Source organism: Atractosteus spatula, chromosome 2 (assembly GCF_055471065.1).
Source record: "Atractosteus spatula isolate fAtrSpa1 chromosome 2, fAtrSpa1.hap1, whole genome shotgun sequence".
NCBI classification, from domain to species: domain Eukaryota; kingdom Metazoa; phylum Chordata; class Actinopteri; order Semionotiformes; family Lepisosteidae; genus Atractosteus; species Atractosteus spatula.
The window spans coordinates 25,022,086-25,036,890 of NC_142707.1; the positions used below are offsets into that span (position 1 = coordinate 25,022,086).

Below are 14,805 nucleotides of genomic sequence, written 5' to 3' on the forward strand. Positions count from 1 at the left end.
TACAGCATTTGAGCTTTTAAATTTAAACTGTGTATTACAGCATGTTAATCATCAGTCATTAAAAAGTTGGTATATTTTATGAAAGCAAGATTGCTCAGTTGGACAAAGGTACACAACCTACCTTTATCAGAAATATTTATGCATCAAAGCCTTTACCGAAGATATTACTAATAGTATTAATAATGAATGACTTTGGACAAGCTGTAAACTCAAAGTATAATTTCTTTAGCACATTTGTACAAGCACTTGGAATCTGTCCAAGCCCTACTTTGTCAGGCATTTTCTTTTACTGCAACGGACATAAAAACTCCCTTGCTTTTAACAGGAATTTCTAAGGAAATAGCAGTATAACCTTGTTCATGCACAAACAGTGGCATGTTACATTATTAATTTGGATGTCTCCTCTTGCCAGAAAGCTCTAAATTGCATTTTGAGTGCGGTTTTTGACTTTTTTTAAATTGCAACCCGTAAATAAAGCTGATACTGTTTAGACTTCTAATTATTTTAAACTGTATTACAGCAGCACAATGCACAATGCAACGTAAATTGCAAAAATGCACTTGGAATCTGTCCAAGCCCTACTTTGTCAGGTATTTTCTTTTACTGTAACGGACCTAAAAACTCCCTTGCTTTTAACAGAGCGTTTCATAATTTCTAACTACGAAAATTATTTAAACTGCAACACTTATCATTCAACCAGAGCTCAAAATATCACAAGGATCCTCAAGAGCACAGCAAAGACTGTATTAAAAGATACTTGTATCAGATACATGAGAATCCAGGCTTTTTTATCAACGCTTTCTTTTCTGTATACCAGATATTATGCAACCACTTCAGAAAGGTGTCAGCCAGTCAGATTCCAGGAATTGGTACTTTAAAGAAAAAATACACACCGGTATTCCATTTCTCCCTAAACATTTTAAGCATCGAAGTCTTTAACTAACATGTGAAATAGCGTGTAAAAAAGTGGTAGTTTTAAGCTTTTCTGCAAATATAATATGGAATCGCGTATCTAAAGAAAACATTTATATTGATTTAAAATCGCGTTTTGATTTAAATCGCAAACGCGTGTTTAATTACATGTGTTTTTTTAATTGTAATCAGACAAATGCAACATAAATTGATACAGTATCTTTGTCTTCTAAGTATCTTAATAAACTTTCAGCATAGCTTTCCCCCTGGTTAGATTTATTTTTCTTGGGATTTTGGGATCAAACGTGGAAAGACTAGATTGTAATCGTTTTTATTTTTTAAATACGTTTTAGAAAAGTGTAATCTATACTAAAAAGCTGTACACCACCTGCTAGATAGATACATATTGTAATACTTTCGGGTTTGGATAGGACGGACACAAGAACTCAGACTTGCGGAGTTAAAGCAAGTTAAAGCCTTTATTTTTCTTCTCCGTCACCACCTGCTAGCCTGGCTCTCCCGCGTCCCCGCCCGCCAACAGTGTGAGCCAACACACCGCCCGCGCACCCGAGAGAGAGAGAAAAGAGAGAGAGAGTAAGACCCAGGGGTGCAAAAGCATGGAACTATTTACAAGGAAAACGGATACCTCCCCAGACTGTACGCCCGCTTCACTGTGGGACAGCCGCACTGGTCGGCGGCCTTCCTAAACCCCGCCCTGACCACTTTCACTCCTGTCCTGCTCTTCCCCGCGCACCCCAGCCGGGCGCTCTTCAGCCTCTGCCCGGGGAGAATGTATATTTAGATATTTAGACCGGGCGCAACATCGAGAGAGCGTCTGCATTTATAACTTAGTTTTTAAAATTAGTCAAGCAATATGAAGCATCTCTTTTTACTTTTAAGTCCCTTAATTATCATTGAGCACAGCTTTCTCACCACTTAGATTACTTTTTGATACCATCCTTACACAAAGCAGAAACTTCTTGTATTTTCCGATGACATACAAGTGGAAAGATTACAGATTTTAATCGTCTTTAATTTTGTTACGTTATACGTTTTAGGAACGTTTCATCTATACAAACACCACAAAACTATTCTCGATTATATTTCTGAATGTTATGTTACACCTACAGTAGTTCACTGTTTTAAATACATCGAATTAAGAAAGTTAGGTGTAAGCACTTTAGATCTTTTTTTCTGAACCAGGGAAAATCTGATCATGTTTCTCTATAACAATAATAAAAAACTTCATTTTACATATCACCTTTAAAAGTGGCATCTCAAAGCAATACAGTAGATGTAAACCACAGGTTACAAAGTAAATACCCAGACAAACGCAAACGCATTTTTAATAAAATGCTTTTAATCATTCAGCAGAGAGAGAGCGTAAAACCTGGGCGTAACAGCTGTTCCTTTTTCTGATCACTCGCTCTCTGGATACACGTCTCACCTGTCCTGTTCTTTGTTTTCCTAATTTGCTGTTTATGCCTGCTGCGATCCACTCCTGCCCTCACACCTAAAGAAGACTATTTTAAATTTCTTTGCGCGGTCCATTGTGCAATTAACCCTTGTATGTGCTGTTCTTAAGGTGATATCACATAAAGCTGATATGTAAAATAATGTTTTTTATTATTGTTATAGAGAAATATGATCAGATTTTCCCCGGTTCAGAAAAAAAGATCTAAAGTATACTAGTATGTCACTAGTATACTTTTAATACAGTCTTTGCTGTGCTCTTGAGGATCCTTGTGATATTTCGAGCTCTGGTTGAATGATAAGTGTCGCAGTTTAAATAATTTTCGTAGTTAGAAATTATGAAATGCTCTGTTAAAAGCAAGGGAGTTTTTATGTCCGTTACAGTAAAAGAAAATGCCTGACAAAGTAGGGCTTGGACAGATTCCAAGTGCATTTTTGCAATTTACGTTGCATTGTGCATTGTGCTGCTGTAATACAGTTTAAAATAAATAAAAGTCTAAACAGTATCAGCTTTATTTATGGGTTGCAATTTAAAAAAAGTAAAAAACCGCACTCAAAATGCAATTTAGAGCTTTCTGGCAAGAGGAGACACCCAAATTAATAATGTAACATGCCACTGTTTGTGCATGAACAAGGTTATACTGCTATTTCCTTAGATACGCGATTAAAAAAAAATAATTTTTTTGAATCCCCGGCGGAACCTGGCATCCATAAGAATCAAGTAATAGGTTTATTCCATGCTGAAAAAAAGAAGAAAGAAAACACATTCCATAAGAATTAGCGCTTTTATATATTGCCTTTAAAGGTGGCTTCTCAAAACGCTTTACAGGACAAAAACAACAATAACAACAACAACAACAGCAATATTGTATTTCATTGCACTTTGACAGATCGTCCTTAAATCAATTGTTGACTCTTCTCTCTTTACTACTTGTTTGGAGTGACTGAGCTCTGATCTGTACCACACAATGATCACCCCAGAGTCTCTGCCCCGGGTGATTTGGGGTTTTTTGACAGAGGGCAAAAAACTCTCTCTCTCATTTGCCCTCCCCCCCCGTGTATTGTCTGTTTTTTTGTGCTGTCCTTTGACAAAACAAGGCTCGCCAGATAATGTGAATCGAAACCTGTTTTTCTAGCTTTTAAAGTCGTGCGATGTGTAAGCGGGAACACATCATTATATCTTAAATATGAAAAATACATAATATACCTCCCAAACACACGCAAATGTGTTTTTAATAAAATGCTTTTATTCACTCATAATCTGACAATTTCAGGAAGACTAAGGAAGGACTAAGGGAATTGTCATCTGTTGTTGAAGCTCTGTGAGCTCGGTGACTTTGAGACCACTTGTTATCCCAGGTTGTTTGAATCGCCAAAAGTCAAATAGAGAAAAAAGAGCTGACTGACAAGATTTAAGATGTGGCTGTCAATGTTGGATTAAAAAAAACACTTTGCCCGACGTTACTTGCATTGCTTGAAAAATAATTTTATTTCGAGAGACTGGATAAGTAATTCAAGTGTTTTTTTAACTTCCTGAAAAACAAGTAATAATTTAACTATATGTGCAAACGTTTTATGATATGTCGCTGTTGTGGATGTCTGTGGAGTATATCTTATTTGCCTGTCTGTCCTGGCTGTGCTCTCTCGCTCGCCCCCCCCCCCCTCTCTCAATTCAATTCAATTCAATTCAAGGTGCTTTATTAGCATGACTGATGGGTACAATCAGTGTTGGGTATTTACTTTGCTTTGAGATGCTACTTTTTAAGGTTATATATAAAATCAAGGCTTTAACTTGCTTTAACTCCGCAAGTCTGAGTTCTTGTGTCTGTCCTATCCGAACCCGAAAGTATTACAATATGTATCTTTACATACAGCAGGTGGTGTACAGCTTTTTATTATAGATTACACTTTTCTAAAATGTATTTAAAAAATAAAAACGATTACAATCTAATCTTTCCATGTTTGATCCGAAGATCCCAAGAAAAATAAATCTAAACGGGGAGAAAGCTATGCTGAAAGTTTATTAAGATACTTAGAAGACAAAGATATCAATTTATGTTGCATTTGTCTGATTGTGAATCAAAAAACACATATTTAAACACGCGTTTGCGATTTAAATCAAAACGCGATTTAAATCAATATAAATGTTTATATCGTAACGCATAGGTGACTATTCATTGTTATTAAAATGACTTAAATTCGATCATGTTGTGATATTTAGAAATATAAATTTGTTTGGTGCGAGTGAGGTTTTATTTAATCTCTGACCCAGGGAAAAGTTTTATTTTTTCAAAGAAATGTTTGTTAAAAAAAAGTCATGGCTTCAGCTAGATTCGAACACTCACCATGTGACATGGGAGTCAGGAACCTAACCCACAGCACCACTGGCAAGGTCACATGCAGAGTGCTGAAAAAGCACTACAGAAATATTATCAACAGACAATGTACAGCGTGTACTATTCTTGTGTTGCGGTACATGAATATAATTATATTGTTATTAATTTCTTTAGATACGCGATTCCATATTATATTCCCTTTTAATCAAATTCTAAAAGTATGCTTGTTGACTCCGGTATCTCTTTAGTTAAAGACTTCGATGCTTAAAATGTTTAGGGAGAAATGGAATACTGGTGTGTATTTTTTATTTAAAGTACCGAGACCAGCCATATACTGTATGTTTATGTTCCAAAATTAATATCGTTTATGGCCTTCACACACGTTACAGTATGCTCCTATTCTTTTTATGCTCAGCTACTAAGATTTCCCGTCAGTGGTAAAATTCCACATAAATATTCAATACTAAAACGGGCACAGTAAAGACATTTACTGTAAGTCTTTCTACGACCGACCAACGGACCACGAGTGCCCCTGTCGGTCAACCAATCAAGTACCTCAGTATTTTGCGTCATCGCGCATCGTGATGCCGTAGCCAATTACCTCCGGTACGTGTCTGTACCGCGCACTTTGAATGGCTGCATCTGTATGTCTTCATCCTGTAACCTAGTCAAACTGTCCAATTCCATTCTATTTTCAGCTGCAACAGCTTGGAGAAAATGACTACCTCCCTCTGCCATTTTTATTTGGTGAGCAATAGGATTAAACTTCTGAATTTATACAACAAAAAGGTCATGGGACAACTATTGTTTTTACTTCTCACAAGTGGAAGGCTTCTAAAGAAGACAGGTGAAACTTCAGAATAAGGGTCAACATGCTGCACAGAGGGTAAGAAGCATTATGTACACCACATGGTGTACACCTCATGGTAGGGGCATTTGTCCAGAACAGGTAAAATGTTCTGCTTTTTGCTCCTCAAACATGGATAGAACAGAGGAGATTTTCTGGCCTGGTGATCTCAAATGCTCTACAGGTTTTGTGCAATATATCAAACGGACATAAGGTGCTGTAGAGGGAATGCTGAGATTACATATTTGCTTTTATTTGTCACTGGAGGGAAAGTAAAGGAAGTGGATTTCTTAAACAGCAGCTGCTGTTTGTATTCTTACAATAGTTGAATTTGTTTACCCCCCTTGGAAATATTGACAAACTTTCTTAAACTTCAATTTATTATCATGAGTTTAATTCATTTGAAATAAAACAAAAACATTGCAGAGGGGTGGAATGAACCACCTAAAAGAGAAAATTAGTATGTATGTTTCATGCTCAAGCTATATAATTTCCACTGAAGTGCTGCCACACAATACGTTTAAAAAAATTGGCATATTGGTTCTCAAAGACCATAATCTGAGATTAATTTATCTGTAATGAAGATAACAGATATAAATCACACAGTTAAATAAAAAAGTTATTTAATGGTTAGTTTGTTTATGATCTATTGATGTTTTGCTCTCTGCCTGTCAAGGAAATGGGTGTAGAAAATAGAAATCAGCAGTCTGAGAGACCAAAAAATCTTTAAAGTCCCTTTATGTCTACAATTGGTTTAAGAGCAAATTTCAGTTCAGGGGAAATGAGTTTGAAATGCAGTTGGTCTCCCATGGTGTCACCGGTTTTGTCTGTGCAGCTTTACTCTTCACTTCTGGCAAAATGGGGGTGTGTCTGTTTATTATGCTTTATAGAACAACACTTTGTTAATTAACAAGGAGTCTCCTTTGACTTTTTCACATATATAGCCTTATTAATTTCCAGAAAGATTGATTCTTAAGTAAACAATAATTTTTTGGGTTATGTTGATTTCCAGGATGGTGTCAATGTTGCCTCTCACTCAAGGGTGACAACTGCAGTTATTTTTATGAATCAGTCTAGCAGAAATAGACAGTAACAACAGTCACACCCAAGTCGTTCAGGAAGCAATTAGGTATCAATACTTGGAGGTGTGAGGAGTCGCTGAGCCAGTTTTAGCTAGACCAAGGGAGGAAGAGGGAGAGCCAGAGAGTGAACAAAGAAGTGATAAGGGCCCATAACACCTAGCTCAGCACTCCCACTCCCAAACAACCCAAGCTTCTGGTAACAACCCAGCTCCTGGTAAAATACTGGGCAAACCCGATTCTGACAGGTACAGTGTCACAGATGTCGGAAAGGACGAACCGCGGAATGACAGGAGAGCGAAAAGACCCTATGCGTAGCGGCGAGACGGGGGTTAGCCCGGGCTCAGCTGTTCAGGGAATGCCATATAGAAACCTATGCCCTCAGGTAGCGGACGTGGGGCGACCTGGTGCTAGGCGGGTCTCAGGACATCCAAACGTCAATGCTGAGCCCTGGCAGACTGAAAGACCTGGAAATATATAGCTCCAGCGAGAGAGGAACACCAGAAGGACAGCAAAGGACCAGAAATGAGAGACAGGACAGAGAAGGAGCACCTTCTGGCTGCAGAGGGCGTGACACCCCCTGAGGGGATTGGCTAAGGGGAGGAATAAAAACACCTGAGAAGGAAAAGAGTGCTCCCAATTCCCACTGGACCCTGGAGAAGACACAGGCAGCACAAGGGAAGCTGCAGAGTGTGAGACCACGGAGGCAGGGACCTATTGTTTCAGGAACTGATGACTATGGGGGACATGGGCATTGGAACGGAGGTACTGTACGGAGACTTCTGAAGGCATGGAACAAAGAAACCATCCCAGCTGGCCGATACAAACTGAGGGGAATGTAATACAGCCCGCAGAGGATTTCTAGTGTAACCTGAACAGAGACTGGGGAAATGGGACTTGGTGGTACCTCTCTCCGTCAAGTGGGCCATCAGAGACTTTACAAGTACTAAGAAGAAACGTTCGAGTGGCCTCTCTTCAGTACTTTACAGGAAAGACTGCTGTCCCTCCGGATTCATTATGACCCTTGGAAGGACCTTTTGTTGGGGCAAATGCTGTTTTCGTTGTGTCTTTGGGTGATAGTGAATGTGAATGTAGTTAGAAAATAAAAAGGGCACTTATACAATACAAATGCTTGTCGCTGATCTGTGTGTGCATTGGTGATTCTGGGAGATAAACAGAACCTGTGGCAATGTAGAAGGGCCCTAGCACCCTGTTTGTTTGCTATGTGGTGTAGTCATATACGAGGCAGGAAATAATTCTTGTTTTAGGGGTCACCTCACTGTGACATCAGCAGTGATAAATGGCTACAGGCATTTAAACCTCGTTGCACTGTCAAAAAATGACAGTTTGCCCACAAAACAGTGGACCAGCACAGACAGAAGAATCTACAAACCACACTTAGATACTGTGAATCACAGCTAAGATCTACAGATGCAGCCATTCAAAATGGGTGAGGTATTTCGCGGCATACCCCGGTGGGCGTGTCACAGTATCACGCGGTATGACGCAGTTAACGTGGTGTCACGTGGTTAACTATCCGGCGTCGCCTTGTAAAACCGCCAGGGGGAGCTTAACCTCTCATGTACAGCATTTGAGCCTTTAATTTTGAACTGTGTATTACAGCATGTTAATCATCAGTCATTAAAATGTTGGTATATTTTATGAAAGCAAGATTGCTCAGTTGGACAAAAGTACACAACCTACCTTTATCAGAAATATTTATGCATCAAAGCCTTTACTGAAGATATTACTAATAGTATTAATAATGGATGACTTTGGACAAGCTGTATACTCAAAGTATAATTTCTTTAGCACATTTGTACAAGCACTTGGAATCTGTCCAAGCCATACTTTGTCAGGCATTTTGTTTTACTTCAACGGGCATAAAAACTTCCTTGCTTTTAACAGGGCGTTTCATAATTTCTAACTACGAAAATGATTTAAAATGCGACACCTATCATTCAACTAGAGCTTAAAATATAACAAGGATCCTCAAGAGCACAGCAAAGAGTGTATTAAAAGACACTTGTATTTATCAACGCTTTCTTTTCCGTATACCAGATTTTATGGAACCACTTCAGAGGGGTGTCAGCCAGTCAGATTCCAGGAATCGGCACTTTAAAGGAAAAATACACACCGGTATTCCATTTCTCCCTAACGATTTTAAGCATCGAAGTATTTAGCATGTGAAATAGCGTGTGAAAAAGTGGTAGTTTTAAGCTTTTCTGCTAATATAATATGGAATCGCGTATATAAAAAATTTAATAACGGTATTCGTGTGCTGCGACAGGGCTGTGTAGGGCTGTTTCGCCTGCCTGTTTATGCGAGCTGTCTTGTAGCCGACTGGTCTAGGTGCGTGACTACCAGCAGGCAGGTTGTGTGTTCGAATCCAGCTGGTGCCGGACTTTTCTTTTAACAAACATTTCTTCGAAAAAATAGAATAGCGATATTATGGACAATCAATTGACTTTTATATTTCAAAATATCGCAACATGATCGATATTTGCGATATTTTGAACATATCTTCCCTTCTGACAGCGGTTCCTGCTTCTATTGTGTGTGTGTGCAACAGTAAATTTTTATAGAGAAATGGAGGCTGGACAGTATGCGTTACAATATAAACATTTATATTGATTTAAATCGTGTTCTGATTTAAATCGCAAACGCGTGTTTAATTATATGTGTTTTTTAATCATAATCAGGCTAATGCAACATAAATTGATACAGTATCTTTGTCTTCTAAGTATCTTAATAAACTTTCAGCATAGCTTTCTACCCGTCAAGATTTATATTTCTTGGGATTTTGGGATCAAACGTGGAAGGATTAGATTATAATCGTTTTTATTTGTCAAATACGTGATTGTATTTCTGAATGTTATGTGACACCTACAGTAGTTCACTGCTTTAAATACATCGAATTAAGAAAGTTATGTGTAGCACTTTAGATCTTTTTTCTGAACCAGGGAAAATCTGATCATGTTTCTCTATAACAATAATAAAAAACTTTATTTTACATATCGCCTTTAAAAGTGGCATCTCAAAGCAATACAGTAGATCGAAAAACAGTTAAAAGGGACCAAATTAAATACCAGACAATCGCAAACGCGTTTTCAATAAAATTATTTTATTCATTCAGCAGTTTGTGAGAGGGACATCCAGCAGGGAGAGACACACACACCGGTTTTCATTGACAAAATTGTTTTTTTTCAATTCCTCTTGTCTAACAGGAATGTTTTGTTTGTGGACAGACTGTTAGACAAGAGGAAAAGACCGCCTCCTCCTACGAAGCATTAATCGCGTATCTAAGGAAAATTGCAGTATACCTTTGTTCATGCACATCATTATACAGTACAGTATCTCAATTTGTATTTCGATAAAAAAAATCGTTTGCCCAGCCACTACTGTTGTTATTGTTTTTATCCTGTAAAGCGTTTCCTTTTTCTGCGTTTTCCATTTCCTTTTTCTGATCACTCTCTTTCTGGATACACATCTCACCTGTCCTGTTCTTTGTTTTCCTGGTTTGCTGATTATGCCTGCTGCGGTCCACTCCTACCCTCACACCTAAAGAATACTATTTTAAATTTCTTGGCGCAGTTCATTAACCCTTGTATGTGCTGTCCGCGCCCAAAATGCAATTAAAAAAAAGTCAAAAACCGCGCTCAAAATGCAATTTAGAGCTTAATAAGATACACTCCACAGGCAAAATTAAAGACAAAATTAAAGACGATTAAAATCTGTAATCTTTCCACTTGTACTGTGAGTCATCAGACAGTTTCTGCTTTGTGTAAGGATGGTGAGAAAGCTGTACTCAATGTATTTAAGGGACTTAAAAGTAAAAGGAGATGCTTCATATTGCTTGACTAATTTTAAAAACCAAGTTATAAATGCAGACGCTCCCTCGGTGCCGCGCCGGGTGTAAATATCAAAGTATACATTCCCAACAAGAATTGTACCCATCTGTCATGCAAATAAAACACCTTGAATTGAATTGAATTGAGGGAGAGAGGGGGGTAGTGGGACAGAGATACTGTAGACAGACTCAAGGCAAATAAGATACTTATGGGTACGCAGGCATTCACGACAGCAACATACGAAACGTTTGCACGTACTGTATAGTTAAGTTATTACTTGGTTTTCAAAGTGCAACGAAATACAATATTGTTGTTGCTGCTGTTCTGGTTGTTTTTATCCCGTAAAGCGTTTTGAGAAGCCACCTTTAAAGGCGATATATACTGTAAAACCGCTGATTCTTATGGAATGTGTTCCGCAGGAGATTCAAATTTTTATTTTTTAATCGCGTATCTTAGGAAATCTCAGTATAACTTTGTTCATGAACAGTGGCATGTTACATTATCATTCGTTTTTTTAACAAGGCTCGCCAGCTAATGTGAATCGAAACCTGTCTTGCTAGCTTTTAAAGTCGTGCATGTGTAAACTGTACTAGAGGGCATGCAAGTTACTCTGCCCCTTTCAGCTGCAGGGAGTCCCTCTGCTGCAACACACAGCAGACAGAACGGGAGACTATTGCCTTTCATATCTGACACCAGTGAAGTAAAAGGGGTGTCTAAAGGGGTGATTTCAGACCACATTTTAGTTACTTTATTTTGTTTACTTTTAACATTTCTGTAATTTACAGTAGATGTCAAAATAGAAGCCCGAAGCCTATTATACTCAGTCTAGCCTTGGATCCTCTGAGTCCCATGACTCAGTCTTGTCTGCTTTCCTAGAATAAAACCAGTTAAGTCTTGTGTACTATGCAATTTATATTTTCCGATTCCATGCATTCCCTTAATGTTTAGAGTTTACTATATTCTCCAGACTCAAACACATAAGTACTAATAGCTCTGTCCCTTTAGGAGACTCTTTGCAGTACTGTGTCCCACTACCCCCATGAATTCTTTAGGTTGGGTCTAATATTTTCCAGTAATATACAGAATGGGATACAAAATGCTGTCAGGCAGGTAACAGAAAAGAGAAAAATATAAATATTTCCATTTTACAGACGTTCACACATTTATAACATTTTGGCTCAATAAAAAGCTAACCCAATAATTAAATGTGATAAAGTATAGTTTGGATGTTTATACATTCATGTTAATCGTATTCTTGATTTATTTCAATAAGTGTTCATGTTTCATTTGCTAACTTAAAGCATATTGTGCAATGAAGAATAAAATAGCTGCATGACAAGTGACTTCCTTCTCTCAGTGGAAATTAAAAGGTAGCCTGATAAATTATAATAAGACAGTAAGAAAGGTTCCAATCAGGAGGAGACAATTCTTTCCATTTTTTTTGTTTGATTGCTGGTAGCAAACTGATCTGAGGATCTACTCCAGCTCTTTCTCTTTTTATCATACAGTAAATTTTATTTTCTTGCTTTCTGAAACACAATATAACAAAAAATAACCTCACAAACTCAAAGAAAAAATCCTTGCTCCCCCCCCTTCCCTTGGCAGTACTTCCTCCCATGCTTTTAACTAAGGGCATCTAAAATAATGTCAAACAGCTACAATGGTATCTCTGTACAAGGCTTTGACTGTGTCAATCACAGCACCTACCATTCCCTTACCAGCAACAACATGGATTCTAACACTCAGACATTAAAAAAAGTCAGGCCAAGAGAGAAAATACCGAGCTTTACAACATGCGGTACCAGTAACATTTTACCCACAGTAGACTCACCAACCAGATGTGTTTCAGTTTCTGTGATAAGCCTAGATTAATCATATCCTCTCCTCTAGTAGGAGCACCAAGTGTAAACATGTAACGCCCCTATTAAAAATAATGGCAAAACAGAAGTTCACTCTTTCTAGAACATACCTTCCTATGGACACTCCTAAAATGTATAAAATAGTGTCCACAGCATCTCATAATAGAGGCAAATGGGGAACTACAAACTCATTTCATACAATGCCATCCATGAGGGGTTAAATACACCCTGAGAGAAATTAATTTCTGGATAATTCAACGGCTGTGATTTCTGGAATATGTATTATCCCAAATATTTTCAAAAGAAATTGAATCATTTCAATGAATCTGTGCCATTCAAGTACCTGCTCCAGACAGTAACCACTGCTAAGGGTTTATATGAAGCTTGCATTAAAAGACTTTAAAAAAATGTCATGTTCCCATAAAAAAGTCATGCCTTGGAGTATAGACCCCCAAAGGAATGCCATAGACTCAAACTGCAAAATAAACACATACAGAAAGAAAGTATTTGTATTGTAATTGCAAATCCTGGTATGAGTGATTGGTATGACTTTCCTCATTACAAATCTCTTATTAGAATTTAAATTTCTCTGTAACTCCAGGTCAGAACAGAGAAAATGTAACTGCCTTAAGGAGTTTACGATTATGAAAAATAGAAGGATAAGCATGATACGTATGTCTTCTGTCATTTTCTAAGTCATGTTACTGAGCACCAAATCTTATTGAGAATATGAATCCATTTAAGGTTTATACCATTAAAGTAAAGGTTTATTCCATGCTGAAAATGTTTGTACCAGACTTTTTTGAGGCCTGTTTAATTGTGTCTGAAGTCTGATGTTGTAAATTTTATTGTTAAAAAGATCCATGAAAATGTCACTACTAAAGTTAGCTGGTACTGTTGGTATTGTAAGTGGCAAGTAGAGCGCATATTTTAGATTTTGTGTAGTTGCTAGCGTTGAACTGTGTGTTGGATGCACATGAATTGAAGGAATGGGCAAACATAGCTGATGCGGATCCACAGAGCCAGCATATTAAGATGTTTATAATTAGAGGCAATTTGTTTAAATAACTAGGTATGGATACTGATGTGCAAGAGAGGTGGAAAGGCTGTTTCCTTAAGCCAGCACTATAAAATGTTTTATTCTCAGTGAGATGCTGCCATTTCATAGTGGGTTTCTAACACTGTGTATAGTTCCATCCACACAGTGCCTTTACTTCCATCCATTTCTAATCTCTTTATCCAGTACAGAGGATTTGGAGCCTATCCCAGTAAGCGACGGACACAAGGCAGAATACACCCTGGACATAGCGCCAGTCCATCACAGGACAGACAGACACAAACACACACACACCAGGGCCAGTTTAAATCTAACCTCAGAACCTTTCTTTTCAGAAGACTTAGTGTCTGTATCTGCTTCATTTTCTAATTTTGGTAGCACCTCTAACTGCTTGTCTTTCTTATATGCATTTACTTTGTAATCTGTGGTCCTTTTATCTGTTTTTACATCTACTGTATTGCTTTGAGATGCCACCTTTAATGGTGATATATCAATTAAAGTTTTTTATTATTGTTATAGGGAAACATGATCAGATTTAAAAAGATCTAAAGTATACTAGTTTGTCACTCTTCTCATTCCCTTTGCTAAATGACTTTTCATACTAATCTGATCAATCTAACTGCCAGTTTTCTGTGCTTTCTCTATCCTGCTAGATTTGCAATTATTCTGAAAATTTTCATCTTGAAATAACTCATTTCTAAATACCTTTTTTCACTGTTAACATCTTGCAGCAACTCTGCGACAAAATATACACTCTGACAGTTCATCCTGCTACCAACATTAAATAAAACAAATCTTAAGATTTCTATATTTATGTCTTTATTTAGTGGTTTCATTAGTGACAAAGGCTAAACTTTCTTGGAAAAATGTCTTTTATGTGTTGCGGAAAAAACTGACTCGCTTTAACAAAATATGTTTACAAATCCTTTCACCTGGCATTTTCGTAGTTAGAAATTATGGAACGCTCTGTTAAAAGCAAGGGAGTTTTTATGTCCGTTGCAGTTCTTTTGCAACATGAATATAATTATATCGTTATTAATTTCTTGAGATACGCGATTCCATATTATATTCCCTTTTAATCAAATTCTAAAAGTATGCTTGTTGACTCCGGTATCGCGTTAGTTAAAGACTTCATTGCTTAAAATGTTTAGGGAGAAATGGAATACTGGTGTGTATGTTTTCTTTAAAGTACTGAGACCAGCCATATACTGTATGTTTAAGTTCCAAAATTAATATAGTTTATGGACTTCACATGCGTTGCAGTATGCTCCTATTCTTTTTATGCTCAGGCACTAAGATCTCCCTTCTGCTTTGTGTAAGGATGGTATCAAAAGCAATCTTAAGTGGTGAGAAAGCTGTGCTCAATGTATTTAAGGGACTTAAAAGTAAAA

At 37.5% G+C, this 14,805-nt stretch overlaps 1 protein-coding gene across 1 annotated transcript in view; it reads right to left on the bottom strand.

Moving 5' to 3' along the window:
* The window catches only part of crim1 (cysteine rich transmembrane BMP regulator 1 (chordin-like)), a 610,482-nt gene that overhangs the window by 32,993 nt on the left and 562,684 nt on the right, over positions 1–14,805 (bottom strand). The window lies entirely within an intron of this gene.